We start from the raw sequence: 16,007 nt of genomic DNA on the forward strand, positions 1-16,007 counted from the left end.
TGCCAATCTTCTTTTTGTCTTCTTCTTCTTCTCCCCAAAGTCCCCCAGTACATAGTTGTATATTCTAGTTATAGGTCCTTTTGCTTGTGCTGTGTGGGATGCTGCCTCAGCATGGCTTGATGAGCAATGCTAGGTCCGTGCCCAGGATTCGAACCAACGAAACCCAGGGCCCCTGAAGTGGAGTGCATGAACTTAACCACTTGGCCACAGGGCTGGCCCCTAAAATGTTTTTAATCTTACAAATACTATGACTTTGCTCCTCATTAATCCTCAAGGCCATGCTCTAAGGGAAGAAGGGTGAGTATTATTCCCCTTTAGCAAATGAGTAAGGCACAGAGAGGTTTTTACAACTTAATTTAGCAAATATTCTTGATCATCTGTTGTGTTCAGAGCGCTAACCCTTCCATCTGCAGTTCCTGTCCTTGAGAAGTTTACGAGCTAATGAGCAAGACTGACGTGCAGTAAAGTATAAACTCAGTGAGGGGAGGAACTTTGATTATTTTGTTCACTGCTGTATCCCCAGTACCCCATAAAATGTGTGTTGACTGAAGGAATGATATGATTCTAATGCAAGACACAGGAATTTACAAAGTCCTCTCAAAATTCAAAAGTGGGGAGAGTTCTGGCCAGGAAGGATGAGGAACGCTTCAAGGAATCAGTCACATTTGGCCTGGGCTTTGAAGGGGCGCCTGGATCTTGACAGGCTGAGATGAGAGGGGAGGATATTCCCAGAAGCAGGGGCAAAAGCACTGACCAGCACTTGGTGGTCACATTAAAGAAACGTGAGCGATATGGATTGGCTGGAGACTGGGGTGTGTGATGCCCAAGTTGGAGTCAATAGTTTGGGCAACCATACACCCAGGTTTGCCAGAAGAAGTCCCAGTTTATGCCTATTGTGGATCAATGAATGCCTGTTAATTCTTTCTGGTGCCCCTTTTTACTTTCAGAAGTCTCCTGGAAGATACAGCCCACACTCACTGCATTGATCATGAGAGATGAGGCTACAATCAAAGCTTAGGGCAGGATTAAGGAAAGGAGGCCAAAGAGTTTGGCCTTGAGTCTCTTGGCTCGGGTCTCAAACTCTATTGTCTATGGACCATCGTGTGAGCGAATCAGTGAAGCTGGCAGAGTGGGCAGCTGCTACGCCCAGCTTCAGCCGATCGCTGCCGCATGAATATGTGGACCAGGTTACTAGTCAGGGCTCTCCAGAGATCCGGAGGCATACATACATAAGAGGAGATTTGTATAGGAATTGGTTCATGCAGTTATGGAGGCCGAGAAGTCCCACCATCTGCTATCCGCAACCTGGAGAACCAGGAAGGCTGGCGGTGTGATTCAGCTTGAATCTGAAGGCTGGAGAACAGGGTGGGGGTAGGGTGAGGGTATATATCCCAGTCGGAGTCTGAAACTGAGAATCGGGGATGCCGATGCCTGAGGGCAGGAGATGGGTGTCTCTCAAGAAGAGAGAAGGAATTCGCCCTCCCTCTACCTCTTTGTTCTGTTGATACCCGCACACATGGGTGAGGAGAACTTCTTCACTCAGTCTGCCAATTCCAGTGCTAATCTCTTCCAGAAACGCCCTCACAGACACACCCAGAAATGATGTTTAACAAGCTCTCTGGGCATCCTTTAGCCCAGTCAAGTTGACACATAAAATTAACCATCGCTTGGGTTTGCCAGATCTCCTGGTGTTTGAGACAAGCCAGACATCTGAATTTTTATGTGCAACTGATTTTAAAGTATTCGTTCAAAAATTTTGAAAACACCGTAAGTCAAACAAAATCTGTCTGCACACTGGCCTGAGGCCAGGGGCAGTGGGCAGCTGGGGAAGATTGCTGAGGAGAGGGGTGGCCTGGTTAGAGCAGAAGATCACCAGGACCTTGATGTCAAGAGGAGTCAGGTAGGATGAGGTAGAGGCGGGACTTGTAGCTGGGAGCTCCTTGCCATAGTCCAGGTGAGCCACCAGGCAGCACCAAATGAGGCTGGGGCAGTGGGAGTTCTGATGAAGACAAGATGCTCGACACGTTGCAGAGGCCTGGAGGGTAGACTCTGGCCTCTGCCTGGGCCTGGGAGGTTGGCAGGTGCGGGCGCAGTGAAGTGAGGCAGAGGCCCCCAGCACGTTTGTGGCTTTCACACCGTGGAGGTTGCCGTCTCCGCAGTAGGCCAGAGGGTCCCGGAGCACAGGCCCCGTGAGGCTGTGCTTCTTCCTCAGGAGGTCCTGTCTGGAATTCAGCATCCTCTTGGATGGGAGAGGAACGTCCAGGCACTCTGGTGGTTGCAAACACTACTGGCCAGCTCCCCTGGATGGGGAAACCTAACCCCTTGGAGGTCAGTCGGTGGCTGAGCCTGCTCAAAGGGTGGAATGTGGTGAATCCCAGGGAGCAGCACTGACTTAGCTAGCCTCTGGTGGCGCATGAGAAACCCATTACAAGCTTGGTTAACTCATGCCGGGGACATATGCTAACTCTGGGTCATCACCAGTGGCATTTACAGTTCATAAGAGACTTTTTTTTTTAAAGAGCAGGTATTTCAGATAGCCACAAACACAGCCCTTTCTTCACTGTGCTGCATCCCATTCTGGAAATGTGACTTGGTGATTCCGGGAGCCAAGTGGGAATCTGACCTGTTGAAGTTAGAGGTGGACTTCTTATCCCGGGGCGTTACCCAAGGTGCAGGTCAGCAAAGCCGAAGCCATAGAAAGCTAGAGAGGTAATAGCTAATTGTCACAATGGCAGCGTGAGGTGGATCTGGTATTATCCCCTATTATAAATGAGGAAACTGAGGCTCCAAGGGGAGAGGAGAGATAAGGCAGCAAAACAGAGAAAAAAGACCAAATCATTAAGTCTTCACTCAAACACTTTCCTGAGGGAGAAAAAACAATGATATGCAGCTGCTGTCCTACTTCCTCCCTATAGCACTATTGTAAGTGTAATGTAGGGGTTAAAGACCAGACGTTTGGGGTTCAAATCTCGGCCCCACCACTTAAGAGCTCTGTGACATTGAGCAAATTCCTTAACCTTTCTGTACTTCAGTTTCCCCACCTGTAAAATGAGGATAGTAATGACATCAACATTACAAGGTTGTTGTGAGGCTTAAAAGAATAAAAACCTATGTAACAAGATGTTTAAAAGGTTTCCACTATGGTGCCAAGATGCAATAGAGGCTGAAAGCCAAAGGAGGAGTTGCATCATGGGCAGAACTACAGAGGAGATCAACGGCAACTGGCTGACCGCTTCTTGAACCCCCTCCCCACAGGGAGGATCCAAAACGGGTGCGAGAGATTGAGAAGAGGTCTTTGTGAGAGAGTTGTTGGTGAGCTGGAGGTCCTTCCACCCCCTCCCAGATCCCACAGGGAGTGGTGGAGAGGTGAGGACCACTCAGAGAGCCGGAAAAGACCCCCTGCTACTGGGGACACAGAGGACCAGTGCAGGGCTCACACCTGTGGCAGCAGAGTAGAGAGCAGCATCCGGAAGCAGCTGCATTTCCTCCTTTAGCAGCAAAGGTACATTCTTCCTGGGCCAGATATAGAACTTGGTTAGAACAGGCCAGAAAGGGACCCTGCAAAGAGGGGGTCCCCAGCAGCAGCACTAAGTTTCTGTGGGTGTCCCCCTTGGGGGCAGTAGTTGGATGTGATAGCTAACTTTGTGTGTCAACTCAACAAGGTCATGGGATGCCTGGACATTTGGTCAAACATTACCCTAGGTGTGTCCATGAGGGTGTTTCTGCATGAGATTAACATTTGAATCAGTAGACTGAGTAAAGAAGATTGCCCTGCAAAATGTGGGTGGGCCTCATGCATCAGTTGAAGAACTGAGTAGAACGTAAAGGCCAAGGGGGAACTCCTTTGGCCTGCCTACTTTGAGCTGGGCCATTGGTGTTTTCCTGCCTTCAGACTTAAACTGAAACATCAACTTTTCCTCTTGAGCCCACTGGTTTTTGACTGGAACCAGTGGCTTTCCTGATGCTTTGGCCTTGAGGCTTGGGCTGGAACTATGACATTGGCTCTCCTGGGTCTCCAGCTTGCCAACTGCAGATCTCGGAACTTCTCAGACTCCATAATCACATAAACAAATTCTTTATACTAAATCTATTTATCTATCTGTCTATCGTCTATCTATCCATCCATCCATCTACCTACCCATCCACAACCTCTTGGTTCTGTTCCTCTGGAGAGCCCTGACTAAACACTGGGGTTGAAGAGGACGATAGGGATGGCTAGTAGAAGAGGCACTGTCCACACTGAAGAACCCATGAAGTACCACATGAGAAAAACTGTCAGCTTTCGAGCCCTGCCAGATCCAGAGAGTGAGAGGCCATCTTAAGTTAGGGCCCATCAAGTAATTACCTTCCTGCCCCCTGATTTATTCCCTCCCCTGCTTCCACTGGGGCGGGGGCTTGAGCTGGGGGAGGAAAAGTAGCAGCCAAGTAAGATGGGAGGACATGGCAGAGACAAGAAGCTGATGACACCTGTTTCCCAGGTTGGCATGGGCCCCTTTGACTGGGGAGGAGTAGAAACTACCAGGCAGGAAGAAAGAAGGACTTGCACCAGTTCAGGTCCCTGAGAAGCGGAGATTTATTAGCGGAAATATCTATGAAGAATGAAGGGGAAAGAAGCAAGATTGGCAGAGGGGAGAACCTTAGGGCCATGATATAGGAAAGGAATCTCAGACTGAGGGCAATGAGAGCAAGTCTGGGTGAGGTTAGCTGGTCGCCAGCTCATCCCCAGTTAGTCCCCTAGCTGCTGGGAGCAGCCCTGGGGAGTGGCCTTAGTGCAAATGTGGTGCTGGGTCCCCAGAGTGGCAGATGGGCTGTCACTCAACTCTGCTCCCCACAACAGGCTCTCCTGAAGGAAATTTGAGCGGTCCCCTCTGCAGCCACCATAGGTCCCCACCCCCCCCCCCCCCAGCCCCGAGGCCCCCACAGCCTCTTGCTTGCTCCCCATCAGTCAAAGAGCCCACATGCAGCAGAGCCTGGCTGGGCCGAGGAGAATACTTTAAGTCAAGTTTCACATTTTGGTTATTGCATGGGACTTGACCATTGTGATTGCTGAATTGGGAGTATTTGTATTTTAAAGGAATTATAGAACTTTTTATGAGTGACTAGAAGAACCATGTAGACTATTTGAGTTTTCATCCAAGAAGGGCCACCCCCACTGAGAAGGTGAAAATGAATTGTGGACCTCAAAACAAAAATACCTTTATGACACCACTTCCTGAGTCCTGCTTGTTCAATGTAGTGGTTACAGTTATAAAGTGCTTAGAATAGTGGCCGGCCTACAGTAACCGTGAAATAATAGAGCTTAACTTCCGGCAAACTTGAGGTCCCAGGAAGATGGGAGAGAGGAGAGTGGGGACAGGAAAAGAAGGGGGAGAGCAGAAAGGGCAGAGGCAAGCGTGCAGTGGGATAGCCAGCTCTGCTGCTAGAAGCTGAGCTCCGGGGGTGCCCTGCCCAAGCGTGAGGGCTGCGAGGGGCCTGGGGCTGGGAACGGATGGCCGACACCATCTCTGGAATTAATTAGTTCATGAAGCCACTGTATTTGGAGGAGGAGAAAGAGACCCATCTGTCCTGCTGGCTGGAGCCCAGCTCTCCTGGGAATGTGTGTAGTTTCCTGGAGGAGTGGGTGTGTCTGTCAGGTTATTCAGAGAATAACCCACAACACGGCCCTAAAACAACATCGACTGTTTCTGCTGAGCCTCGCCAGGGCTGTGAAGGGATTGGTACAAGTGAAAAGCCCATCCCTGTTCTTAAGATGCTGAGCATACAGCTGGGGAGAAAAGACATGCAAATAGAAAAATGATAATAGAGACTTAATGAAAACTCGAAGTCAAAGCTCCAGGTGCTAATGAAGAGCTAGTGTCAGGGCACTGCCAGCCTAACTGCCAGATGAACGCTTCAGGCCAGAATTGCTATCGGGTGGAGAGTCCATTGGACTTGGAATCAGACAGGTGGGGTTAGAATCACGTTCCTGCCTTCACTTGCTGAGTGACCTTGCACACAGTACTTAACCCCTCCGAGCTTCAATTTCCTAACCTGTCAGGGGGCATAGGAATGCGGGAGAATAGAATGATATCATGCTGGTGAAAACATACTGTAAATGTTTCATGATTGTTAATTTTCTTTCTTCCTTTCAAATGGCAGGGGTGGTGAGAATGGCCAAGGGCGAATGGGGCTTGAGCTGAGCCTTCCACACAGAGGAGGATTGGTGTGCGTGTCGTCACAGGCAGATTATAGTCCAGGAAAAGCTTGGAGGAGGGAAAGTTCAAGGTGCTTTGGTTAATAGACACTGAAAGAGTTTGATTGTGTGAGGGTAAGGAACATAAAGACAGGTGGAAAGGCGAGTTGGGGTTGAGATTGTGAGGGTCTTTGAATTCCAGGATCACAGTAATAGCTATGACTGTTTAGCTGGTGTTACGGGCTGAATTGCGCCCCCTTAGCCCCCTGAATTCATATGTTGAAGTTCTAACCTCCAGAACCTCAGAATGTGACTGTATTTTGAGACAGGGTCTTTACAGAGGTAATTAAGGTAAAATGACGTCCTTAGGGTGGGCCCTAATGCAATATGAGTGGTGTCCTTATAAGAAGAGGAGATCTGGACACTGATACACACAAAGGGAAGTCACTGTGAAGACACGGGGAGAAGATGGCCATCTCTAAGCCAAGCAGAGAGGCCTGGAACAGATCCTTTCCTCACAGCCCTCAGAAGGTTCCAACTCTGTCAACTCCTTGGTCTCGGACTTCTAGCCTCCAGAACTATGAGAAAGTAAATTTCTGTTGTTTAAGCCACGCTGTCTCTGGTGTCTTGTTACGGCAGCCCTAGCAAAGAATCCACTAGGGTCAGCACTTTATATGTATTGTCTTATCAGTGGAGGTGGCCGTATTTTCACCACGGAGTGGTTACAACCTTGGGTTGACTGCTTGGGTTCAAATCCTGGCTTCACCATTTATAGGTTGGACATCAAATGCAGATGATAATAAAAGTGGAGGTGGGGTCGGAAGAGAGTGTGTAAGTTGTGAGGAGATTTACTTAGGACTGAGGCAAAATTAAGTCATACACAGTCCAAAGTGCTGTCCCCTCGACTTGGTCTCAGGAGGACATCTATGAGCCCCATAGTCACTGGCAAACTCTTTCTCAGTTTTACTTGGCTCTTGACCAGAGCTCCCCTATAATTCGCCATGGAGGCATTTTCGTTTCCAGCTAGACCCTGCCTACGATGGCTATGCCTTGCGGGCCCTTGATTTATCCTGCATTCTCTGTTCTGCTGCCCTCAGCTTCCTTCCTTGGCTGCCCTGGCCAACTTGCTTGTACATAACAAGGTCTTGGTCATTGTGCTGTTTCCTCTTTCCTCTTGACTGAGATAGAAGTGCCCCCAGGGTGTTGTTGGAAGCTACATGTCAAGGATTGTCAGCCAGAGTCCCTGAATAACCGTGTGGAGCAAAGCCTCCTGCCTTCCCCATTATCCCTACCAGGAACTTTCCTGTACTGTTATACGAGCAAGAAATAAACTCTATTGTGTTGAGTCACTAAATGTTTGGGTCTGTTTGTTACTGCAGCCTAGCCTAGGCTAACTAACATATTCTTGAGCTCAGATCTGAGTCAGGCTAAAAGCCTGCAGTGGAAAGGAGGGCACAACCAGCTCTCTCTTTTTCTGCTTTGTGCCTCCTTTCTCTGTCCTCAACTCTGTTGACCATCTGTAGTCTCCGACCCCTGTGGGGTGGCCAGGAGCTCAGAGGAGAGGTCAGAGGCAGGAGAGATCTTACTTGACTAGGACTCTCATGATCTTTCTGTTTTTTGTGTCCTTGTTGTTTTGGTACATATTCAAAGTTAACTCTTTCTCTTGTGCGTTGCTTTTGTGGGATGTACTAGATATCGTCTCTTTGTCTCTCCAGATCCAGTCTCTCACCTACTTCAACCTGCTTTGCCCCAGAAGGCTGACCTATATAGACTGTATTAAATGGCTCCTTTTCCTCTTAGCTTCTGCTTGAGTTTGGCCAATGGGAAGCATTGGAAGGAGACCAGTGTTATGACCTTCCCTCCACTGAAGGTCACAGCTCCTGTTCGGAAGTTCTCTCCACACACTGCCCTCTGTATCTGGGCTCCAGTAACCACTCTCACCCCTTGCCCCTTCAGGCCCAGGCTATTTATTATCAGCCCCAGAGTACTGCACTGTTCTCCAATGTCTCCCTCTACCATGCCCACACCTTCTATACAAACTGTTCTCAAATTATCTAACTTAACTATCACCTGTTCTCCTGCTAGGCCCCAGCTAATACAGTGGGCTCTTTGAAGGTGCCTCCACCAGAAGCATCCAACAGTGTGCACTTCTGGTGACATGGGCAATGCATCTGCTACCCTGGTGGCTTATGATTTAGCCCTCTCCTATTGAGCATTCTGTATGTTGACCCCTCTGTTGGAGGTCACATCGCATCTCCAAGTGCTTCATTGGGCAGGAAATTGAGGGTCAGAGATGTTCTGTGACTTGCCTAGGATCCCAGAGCTAGTGAGTGGTTGAGCCCAGAGTCAACCCCAGCTCCAGTTACCATCAAAGCTGGTGCTCTTCCTCTGCCTGTGTCTGCATGCTTTACTAACTGCTCTCCTAAAGCAATTCTGCAAGCTCATACGCCCATCAGTTAAAAAAATGAAATCATCCTAGTTTTCCGCTTCACTAGAATTCTGCATGGATAAAAGAGCATGTTGATGGAGCTGGCCTTGGACAAGCTCATGCTGCTGGCGTGAAGACAAATGCCTGACAAGATGATTCTATCAGGAATTTACAGGAAGGAGATATAACAAGTAATTTAGGCCTGTTTTCTGCTGTGCTTCTGCCAAACAAGACAGCCAATGACTCAGTGAAAACGAGGTGCCAGCAATGGGCCCACTAGGCAAGTACGTGTAGGCCAAGTGGCTGTGTGTGCAAACATTTCAGTTTGAGTGGGGCCTGTCTCTGCTGCCGTAACCATTCCCCTACAGCCCCCACTGTCCCCAGGCCTGAAAACATCTTACAACCAACTGGACATCTCTTGGCAAATGCAGTATTGACATCGTATCACCTCAGCCTACCTTTGAATATTGGAAGCAGGGTGGGAAGGTGTCCATTACTCTCTTGCCTCCTGCTTCCTGGAGGGCAGCTCTCTTGCCAGCCCCTCAGCCTGGGTTTCCCTCCAAAGTGGCCTCAGGAGCCACTCCCCTAGGATGCTTTCCTGGAGCCATGGTTGGTTGGGTACCTCTCCTAGGTGCTTTCACAATGCTCTGTTCTTATGACCTCTATTAGTTCAACAGGTGTTTATTCAACACTGACTATGTGCCTAGTCATGTTCTAGGACCTTGTTCTAAAATCTAGACTCTAGCATAGCACTTGCATCACTGTTTTGTAGTTGTCTACTCCAAAAGACGCCAGGTAAATCAATGATTTTAAAAAGGAAATAATCATATATTTAGCTTGGCTAGAGTTCTGCATGAATTCCGAGAGGCTATGTCTTATTGTTATTTTAAAAACACTTTATTTAAAAAAACTGTTATTTAAAAAAATCTTTGTAACCTAGTGCATTGTGCGTTGTCAGCAAATAGCAGCTACTCAAATCGTGTTTATGGAGTGAAGGAACAGACACAGCATTTGTGCTGACGATTGGATAAGCTGCGGTTCAGGGTTTCCTCAACAGTGTACTTTCTGGTAAGGGAGGAAACCAAGCCAGGCCAGTGCTGTTCAAGGACACATCCAAGGCCATGAGCAGAGTCCAGACTGGAACTCAGAGTCCTGAAGTGCCTGGGTGGCTTCTCTTCCCTCTCCTTGCTGCTCCTGTGCCATCCTGCCCTGGTGAGGCCAGCACAACCACGTGAGGCAGGTGTGAAGAGACAGCTTCTGCTGCTGAATTCTGTGGAGAGGCCCCAGACTGCTGAGGAAACTCTGGGGCCATCACTGTTATCTCTGAATGTTCCAGATGTGGACACTGAGGTCCAGAGGTCTGTGGCTCCCCAAGGCCACCCAGGCGGAGAGCTGGGTGAGAAACTAAGTCCATTACCTTTCAGCCACACAACACTGTTAAACCAATGCTGTGCTTTAATGAGGGGCCTACCTGGGAAGGGTTTACTGTCTAAGTGCCTCCCTATCGTTCTAAGAAGTACTGACATTCATGCATTGGTAGTTGGTGAGCATCATGCCATGGGTAGGTGTTTGGGGAAGTACTGTGTGTCCTCCCTCCCTTCAGCCCTGTGCACAGACCAGGGGCTCCGTGAATATGTATGGGAGTGAATTGATACTTTGCCTCAGGAATCTTAGAACAATGCAAAACAACATTAACAATAGTTTGTATAACACTTCACAGCCCTCTAAGTGCTTTCACGAACGTTATCTCATTTCATGTACCTGCTCTCATTTGAAATTGTTGCAGGGTGTAAGCATATAATTAAAACATCAATTAAGCCAGGTTCTGAAATAAATCAGGCTGTGCTTGAGAATGAATTAAAGAAAAGCAGAAGACAACGACAACTCATCAATCTAGGACTAATTCCCCAGGTACGACCCACATCTCACCTCCCCTCCACCCCGGTTTTGCCCCACTTTTCATCACAGTACTCACCATACCTGCCCCTGGCAGTTTTCCCTGGTTTTGCTCTCATTGTGCCCTCGGTCAGGAATTCTCCCCCCTTATCTAGGAAAGAAAGTCATCCTTAATCTTCAAAGCCCTGGTTGTGTATCTCCAATTTTTTCTTAACAGTTTTCTTAACACCTTCTTTTATCCCCTCCACTCCTACAGAATTAGCTGCTTCCTGCTGGATGCTCCCACAGACTGTGTTATATCACTTCTCGTGTCGTATAGTGATGATTAACTCATGCTCATTCTCTTTCATCACCCTGAGCATCCTGAGGGCAGAGCTGTTTTACTATCTTGAGTACCTGGTACCCGATAGTTGTATGCATGTCTATTACATGAATGAAGAGATGTGCCCAGGGCATTTGGCGGCCAGGTGGAGTCCCAAGTGGATTGGCATTTATTAAGCCTGCTGTTCCCCACGTGCCCCAGCCCAATGCCAAACAGAGCGGGTCTCCTGGGGGTGAGACCAGCGCTGAAGACCAAATCACCCTTTCAGGGAGCCCTGTTTCCACACGAAGTTGCTTGCCACGTAAAGAATAAATCTCAAGTTTTACAACTTGTTTACTTTCCTTTCTAAGCAGATTTCTCATTAAAACATAACAAAACAAAACAAAACCCCACAAAAATCTATTCTCTTTTGCAAACAATAAAATACCCAGGAAGGATTATGGAAGATTTGGCTTCTCTGAATGCATCTGGCAATGTGTTCTATGCTGCTTTTTCCAAAAATGATTGCCTCTGTAGACAGTAGATAAGGGGTGTGTATGGAGGGGTGAGCACGTGTGAGCGTGCATGCACAAACACACTGATGGCAGGGTGTCCTTGAAGGGGTATGGGTTTTGAAGGTCAGGCAGACCGAGGTTGACTCTTCACCTTCTGTATGATCGAGGGCACCTGTAAAACGGGGATGACAGGATCTACTTTGTGAGATCATTGTGAGGATCCTGGGGGAGCCAAAGAGCCAGTGAAGTTCCCCACACTCAGAAAGCCTCTCCCCAAAGGCAGGTTGGAGTACAAGGATGGCCTGCAGTCCCTGGAAAGCTCTGTCTCCTCTGGAGCTTTACGCACACACATTGTCTCATTTTTTGTGGCATTTGACAATACTGCCTAATGTCATTTATCTTTTCTTGTTCACCTGTCTATCTTCCTAACTGCACTGGAGCCATCTCAAGGGCAGGGCCATCTCTCACTTCTTTCTGTCTATCAGAGGACTTTCAGAGGCGATGCTCATAGGTGGGTTGGCCAGATGGGTCGTGGCCCCGTCGGGATGACCCCTGGGAGAGTCTGAATCTCCATGGGGGTCTCCTCTGTTCTGCTTCTATGTCTTGCTTCAGACTCTCACTGCTGGGCTGGTAGAAGGTCCTGACACCAAAAGATCGTTTCAGAGGCTGCTCTTCAGTCCTTCCTGCTCATCAAAGTGTGGGGCTGGGTGGCACGATGGGATGGACAGAACATGGGCTGCACGGTGCCAACTCCATCAAGTGAGCTCCAAGCCTCTAATCTTTGTGTCCTCTTCATAAGAATGGGAACAATAACATTTCCCTTGTAGGACTGCTTTTAGGATGGAATGATAAGGCAGTGGAACTATCTAGCACAGGTTGTACCTGTGTAACGTATACCTGGCACACATCAAGGTACTCAGTTTTTCCTGTTAATACCACAATTCTTCAATTTTAAGATGCCATTGATTATGAGACACACTATGGATAACAGCTTTGCAGGAAAAGTTGGAGTGCTAATTGCCAATTAAATTCATACATCACAACCTCAGGCACATTAAAAAGTGCACAAGCGAGCTAGGAATTGTCTCAGCTTTGGTCACAGGGATGAGTTGCTGAGGAAGAAGTACATGCAGTAAGGCGCAGTCACCACCAGTGCAATTAGATGACAACCTTGATGATCACCCTAATGATCGCCATAATGCTGTTGACCCAAAAGAATGCACCACAGGCTCTCCCAGGCCTGGAACGGGGTGTCAAGGACTCTCGGATGGACCCACTGGGCTCTACGTGCGGTTCAGGCCATCCGGAGCCAGGCTGATTGAGGCCGAGCTGACTCCTTGGTGTCTGCCCGCCATGAAGCGCGGTCAGCCTGCAGCTGGCATCCGGCAGACCAGTCTCTTCTTCTGGGCTTCATCACTATTCTTGGAGCTTCTTTGCTCCTCTCAGAGTTGGGAAGGGTGAGTGGGACAGCCTCTGTCAGACCTCTGCCATTTTCTCTTCATTGGCTTAGTCTATAGGACTGTGCTTGATTCACCCTCCCAAGTTCATGATCTCCACCAGGATTTAGTCAGGAAAATAGAAGCCACATTAGGTATATCGACAGAGGGGATTTAATATAGGCTATAGGATGCATAGGTGTTGGAAGGCTCAGACAGCCAAAGGGAGATTGTGAGGTGACCCAGAGCTTACTAACTGCCAGAAGAAGCCACCAGAACTAGGACTAAGGGAACAGAAAAGAGGAGGTGGTGTTGCCAGCTTCTGGGAGTACAGAGGAGGGGCTACAGCCTCAGGAGCAGCAACCACGGAGGAGAGGCTGTTGCAGCAAGATTGGGATAACGGAAATAACACAGCAGCTTTAGAGACATCACCAAAAGGGAGGGAAAGAGAGAAAGAGTGAGACAGAGGAGGAATGGTAGCTTCTGCCTTTCTCTTGCCTGATGCTCTCCCCCAGCATCTTTTATTGAGAAAGCTTCTGAGGAAGTCAACTGGCAGAGGAGCCTACACATCACAGAGGATTATACAGAGGGTGGACTGGGGGCTGCGAGACGTAGGTAAAAAACAGCACATTCAGGAAGTTAACAAGTATTTATTAAGTACCTTTGCAATGCCAGGCACTGCTGTAGTGCTGGGGAGTCAGAAGTGAACAAAATAGAAAAGAGCCCCCCTCGAAGAGGCCACGTTTTCGTTGGGAGAAGTCTCCAACAAGCATATAAAAATAGTAAAATATACAGCATCTTGGATGGTGGTAAGAGCTCTAGAGAAAGGTAAAACAGGGAAGTGGGCAGGGAGAGGTGGGAGTGGGTGGGGAGGCAGGAAATGTTTCACTGAGAAGGGATATTTCAGTGAAAGAAGTGAGGGAGTGAGCCCTGACGTCATCTCGCGGAACAGTGCTAAAGGCAGAGACACAGCAAATGCAAAGGCCCTGGGGCATGCGCACTCAAGGAACAACAAAGAGGCCAGACCAGAGTGTGCAAGGGGAGAAGTAATAGGAAATGAAGCCAAGGAGATGGCTGCCAAGAGCAGTTTGGATTCCAGAAGAAAAAAAACGAGACCCCTTAGAACAAGCAGGTCACTTAAAAATCTTTACACAGGTTTTTATTAGGGTCCAGGTCTCTCCTGACTACAGGCCTGGGTTATTTGTACTGGCCTCCCTTCTCATCTCTTGTAGGCTCAGAAAAGACCCTACAGAACCTGGAAGACCATGGTAATGGCTTTTATGCTAAGTGAGATGGAAAGCCATTCCCACCCTCTGCCCTGCTCTCACCCACTTTCTCCTCCCCACTCCAAGGCAGGAGTGGAGATCTACCTGGAGCCCCAGCTCGATAACTAGAATTCTCCTTCCTCTGATCCCAACAGACACACATCGCTTACTAGACATCAGCTTCCTGAAAACAGGCCCCTGCCTATGTTACCTGTCTCTGTGTGTCCAATCAGTGCTTGGCACCCGGGAGGGGCTTGGTGAATACCTGTCGAATGAATGAATGGTCAAGCAGATATTCATATCTCTCACTTGTCACAACATTGTGACAGGTTGACTCAATCAGAGCCAATGTCAATTAGGTGCACTGAATCAGTTCAACTTGTTAGTGGAGTCAGTTAAATAATAGAACAGCTGCTTGAGTGTTTTTTTTTTTTTTTTTTTTTTTGCTGAGGAAGATTTACCCTGAGCTAATATCCACTGCCAATCTTCCTCTTTTTGTTTTTGTTTTTGTTTTTTTTTTGAGGAAGATTAGCCCTGAGCTAGCATCTGCTGCCAATCCTCCTCTTTTTGCTGAGAAAGACTGGCCCTGAGCTAACATCCATGCCCATCTTCCTCTATTTTATGTGGGACGCCTGCCACAGCATGGCCTGACAAGCGGTGCATAGGTCCGTAGCCGGGATTTGAACCAAAGAACCCTGGGCTGCTGAAGCGGAACGGGGGAACTTAACAACTGCACCACCAGGCTGGCCCCAATCTTCCTCTTTTTGTATGTAAGTTGCCACCAGAGCATGGCTGCTGACAGACCAGTGGTGTAGGTCCACGCCCGGGAGCTGAACCCAGGCTGCCAAAGCCAAGCATGCCAAACTCAACCATTAGGCAACTGGGGCTGGTCCCTGGTTAAGTTTTTAAACTGGTTGCATGAAACTTATGTAGTTATAGTCTCAGTCTCCAGGAAAACTTTGGGGCCAAGGAGTTACTATACAGAAGGTATGTCCACCCCAGTGCTTTCTGGTAATGATGGAGGTTTTCTCCCCTCTCTTTTATTAGTGATGAAGGTTTTGTTGGAGATAATTGTATTTTTAGCAGCACGGTTAATGAACTAGCTAAGCATCAATAGATGGAATCATAAAACCATTAAACACCAAGAGCAATAATGGGAAGCCGTGTCTGGTGGTAATGAAATTAAGTGTCTTTATGAGGTCACTTTATTCTTTTTCTCTCCGGCTCTCTTGCCCTCCGAGTACATGGTGACTGCCGTTCCTAATTGCTGTTTCAATAAAATGCACAATGCTGTCCATTTTGTGTTTTAATTCAATGTATTTCTAGGGCCTTCGGGATCATTAAACCCTCCATCAAGAGAGTGCAGTAGAAGTGGCGGTTATGAAAGCTTTTGGAAGTGGCCCAGGACAGCAGATTGAGGACAGCAGAAAAGGTGGAGAAGGAATAAAAAAAGACCTGTTGGACTTAGTACTGAACCCCAAATGATGAGAACCAGTGCTCAAGCTTGAGCCCATGGGGGTCCTTGGTACAAGCTCTGAAGTCAGGACCGGGCCCCTCCTGGAGGGACTGGTGTCCATCGTTATACATGGACAAGAACCATACTTTTTAGTTTGGGAGCACATTCACATGCATAATTTCCTTTGAACATTGTGACAATCTCATATGATAAATTGTTACTCCCACTTTTCAGATGAGGAAACAGAGGCTCTTAGAGTTTAAGTGACGTGACTCCCACTGCTTGTTAGAAGCCAAATCTGGGATTCTTCCCTTTATGCCAGGATGCCTCATGGCTGTTGAGCCAAACTTGCCCTACTAAGGTCATGGTAACATTACTTAATTTAATAATGCAAGAAATATTTATTGAGCATCTACTATATGCTGGGACTATGATGATGAGCAGAACAGACTCCTTCCCCATCCTCATAGAACCTAGATGTGGCTGAGAAGAGTTAAATAAGCAACAACACGCAGTGAGTTGGGTGACAGATTAGAGA

The sequence above is a fragment of the Equus przewalskii genome, chromosome 6, assembly GCF_037783145.1.
Source record: "Equus przewalskii isolate Varuska chromosome 6, EquPr2, whole genome shotgun sequence".
In the NCBI taxonomy this organism is placed as follows: Eukaryota; Metazoa; Chordata; class Mammalia; order Perissodactyla; family Equidae; genus Equus; species Equus przewalskii.